The following is a 4,135-nucleotide window of genomic DNA, read 5'->3' on the forward strand; positions in this document are numbered from 1 at the left end:
AGGCATGGCTCATGAATGCTGTGATGGTAGGGTGGATGGAGCGTCCCACAGGAGCGTGGGGGGGTGGTTGGTGAAAAACATTAGCCAGAAAATGCAGTTTTTGTTGATCTGAAATTATTTGCAAATACATTTTAGCAAACAGAAAACAAGGGAAAATAAACTTGGAAATGTTGAAACATTTTGTTTTGACACTTCAAAAATGATTTTGATTTTTTTGATAGTAGAATCTTGAGGACACTTATAAAACATTTGCAAAAAGAAGGAGAAAGTTGTTGGGGCACTCACCTTGGCAGTGGAGGTCTAGTCCCTGCTCCAGCAGACATGTAAGTATTTTTACAAAGTGGAACAGCTTTGATAAAAAAGTCTAACTGAGATACACTTCAGGATGCCCTATAACAGGGGTGGGTAATTATTTCGGGCAGAGGGCCGCTTATCCAGTTTTGGTGAGCAGTCGAGGGCTGCATGGGTAGCCCCGCCCCTTGACAGGTGCCCCGCCCCCTGGTCACCGTCCTGGGACCAATGTCCCAGGGCCAGCACTGGTGGGGTGCAGGCTGGCAGGGGTCTGTGGAGGTGGGCTGGGCTGCACCAGCAGGGAGAGGGGGGAGCTGGCCTGGCTCCATAGAGCCCCTGCTGGCTGGGACCCCTGTACTCCTGCCACTCTGCTCTGGGCCTTGCCGGCACTAGCCCTGGCACACTGGTGTGGGCCCTGTGCTCCCACTGACTCCCAGACCTGCTCACTCTCAGTGCCCCCCCAAGCCCCACAGTACAGGCAGGGGGCAGTGTGCAGCCCCGACCCAGTGCTCACCAGCAGAGGAGCTGGTGCTGAGCATGGGGAAAAGCAGGCCCTCCCCCAACCTGTGGTTGGTACTCCCTACTGCAGCCACTCACAGCCCATGCGGAGATGTCCTGAGCAGGCACAGGCAGCCCCATGCAGGCTGCGAGCAGCTGCAGCATGGGGCGCCGGCCATGCAGTGGGGGAGGGGCTGCTGTTCCCCGCACTCAGCACCAGCTTATAACCTGCCCCCCCCCGCCAGCCTGGGCCCCACACTGGCTTCAGCCTTGCTCCCCTCCCCCCCGCCTTACCTGAGGTTCCAGCACGGTGCAGCCACATAGCCCCAGGCCAGAAGCCCTTGCTGGGGCTTCTAGCTGCAGGGGCAGGGTCGCGCGGACCCTGCTGTTGCAGGAGCCCACCGGGGCTTCCCCTGGGTCCTACTGCCCCTGGCACCTGTCATTTTCGACAGGAACAAAGGACTGATAAATATTAATTTTCAAAAAATTTTAGGGGCCTCGCAGGCTGGATAAAATGGCCTTGTGAGCCACATCTGGCCTGCAGGCCATATTTTGCCCACCCCTGCCCTATAAGCTGGGCAAAATATGGCCTGATGGCCAGATGTGGCCATCAGGCCATATTTTGATGGTCAAGACGCTGTCCTAGAAGGTTATAAAGCTTATTTCAAATCTTTGGCCCGAATCAGGCAGAAAAGTGGTTGAAAAATGGATCTCCCACAGCCTGGATGAGTGTTCTAATAATGTGCTTTTTCTTCTTTTTTCTTCTTTTTTTTTTGAGTTAATTGCTAAAAAAATTCAAAATATCTGGGTTTTGGGATGATCAACATAAAATGTTATTTTAATTCTAATTTTTTATTGTTTTTGGATTGGCAGCTGAAACTGAAAATTAGAAAAAAAATAAGCAGAGCAGCTGAAAAGCTAATATTTTAAAGAATCTCTGTTAATAAAAAGAATGTTTAGTTTCCATATGTTAATAAGACAAAGGCTATATTTACCACAGGACTTTAGAACAGTAATGCTCAGCCATCTCGCCCCTCAGATGTGTGGCACAGAGCTGGTCTGTGGGCTGGATCCTGTGTGTAGGGTCAGTCCACAGGCCAGATGCAGCATGGGGATGGGGTGCTGGGTCAGTCTGCAGGTGTGATCTGGCTGAGGACTGACTTTGCACACTGGCCTGTCCCCACATGCCAGTTCTGCCCACAAAGTGACACCACATGCCAGTGTAATCCAGTGCATGATTCCATGCCATCTGGCCCACAGGGTTCCCCGTCGGTTCAGAAATTTGGCAGTGGGGGAGCACTGAAAACATTAATTGCCACAGCTCTGAAAACCGTGGTAATTAATGCTGCCACTGATTCCCCCACTACCAAATTTCCAGACCTATGAGAAGCCCCATGCCCTGTCCCTGCGGGCCAGATTCTGTCCATGGGTCAGAGGTTTAGCACCACTGCTTTAAAACTTTTGCAGTGGATGTGATGTTCACTATGGGCTCAGTCCCTATTTAACCAGCCCCTATTCCACCTAACAGCACATAAGTATAATCAATTCCACCCTGTTCAAGTCTCTGAAAATGATAATGCACCTACTGTTGTAACACACCATCATGTCAACTTTAAGACTAAACTAAACAATCCAGTGAGGAATAGATAAACTCATCCACAGCTGGACCTTGAGCAGGGGGAGATGAGGCATGGTGCACTGCTGGATGCTGAGCAGCGGCAGCTGCTGCAAACTTCTTCCACCCCTCATTTCTGGTCATGTGGCAGGGGAAGCTCACATATAGCGGTTGCCAGCATGTACTCCCTAGGGCCTGCTCAAGTACCCCTTGCAATACAGGTTTCCCTCGCTTTATGCTGTACATGCGTTACTGGAAAACAGCGTGTAACTCGAATTTGCATAAAGGGAACCCACTTCACAATGTAACAAATAGGGATACATTCCAAGACCTCGACTGTACTGACCCCCAGACCCATTTCTGCCACTTTTACAAGACAATTTTGGTACTCATCAACAGCAAGTACACACAAGCACAAGGTGATGGTGAATGTTACCATACTGGGGATGGCAACTACAGAAACACGTGTCATGATTTTGTCCATAGCTGGGTTTGGCAACACAGAACTTGCTAAAAGAGAAGAAACTTTTTAGAGTACAACATAACAATGGGCATTGTTCACTGGCCATCATCTGGATCCCCTCTAGTGACTATAGCCAGGACTTTCACAGCCAGAATATGAACCTCTGTTGTTTGGCCTAAATAGTTATGGGCCAGATTCTAAGCTATTGCAAGATATCATAACTCTACTTATTTAGATGTACTTACAACAGTTTATAGAAGTTGAGGGTCTGGCTTGTTGTCCTGTATCTTGCACCATCAGCAGATTTGAATCCTTTAGAGCAGTGGTCTCCAAAGTGGGGTGCATGCACCCCAGGGGGTGTGCAAGATGATCCATTGGGGTGCGGGAAGAAAATATTAGAACTTCTATTTCTATTTATATAAATATACATATATTGGGGGTGTGTGCTCAAAATTTTTTTACTGATAGGGGTGCGCGATCAAAAAAGTTTGGAGACCACTCCTTTAGAGAACAGACACAGAAGGGAAGCATACACCATGTGACAACAGGTTCAGCAAACAAATTGCCATGCTGTCACAGCGTGGAACGGGACCAATGAACCACATTTTCCACATCTGCACTGCCATGGTTCAGTGGAGGATTCTTCTGGCATAAATGACATCCAAGGCATCCTTTTTTTTATCTTGTATGTGCTTTTAGTTAGCAAATTATGCTGTCCCTCTGTGTTACTGAACACTGCCCTAGGTTGCTGCAAGTCCAGGCTCAAAAACCAGGACTCTAAATCACAGCCCCTGAATCAACTTGGAACTAACAATAGTCTACCATTTTAGATCAACAACTTAATCATAAATGTTGTTAATGGTACAAAGACCCAAGAAAAGAGGAATCACTCACCTTCACTTAGACGGTCTCCCTGACGTCTCTTCCTAATGGCTCTATTGAACTACGGGCCAATTTCCTCCAACCCAGACATGGTAGGCCTGATGCCTTGTTGGGCATGTGTGAGCCGTAGCTTTCCTTTGGCCCTTTTCAAAAAGGCTCCCTCTAGTGCTCAGGAAGCATGACCTCCACTACCTGCACACACACAGGCCACTTAAAAATATTGCCTAGGCTGGTGGAGCTTGCCTTTCAGGTTCTGAGTGAGAGACAAAAGCAGATAGACCTAGTTTCATAGTTTCTAGGGTCGGAAGGGACCTGAGAAGATCATCTAGTCCGACCCCCTGCCATGGCAGGAAAGAGTACTGGGGTCAAATGACCCCAGCAAGGTG

The sequence above is a fragment of the Gavialis gangeticus genome, unplaced genomic scaffold, assembly GCF_001723915.1.
Source record: "Gavialis gangeticus isolate Ggan-Ray unplaced genomic scaffold, GavGan_comp1, whole genome shotgun sequence".
Classification (NCBI taxonomy): Eukaryota; Metazoa; Chordata; order Crocodylia; family Gavialidae; genus Gavialis; species Gavialis gangeticus.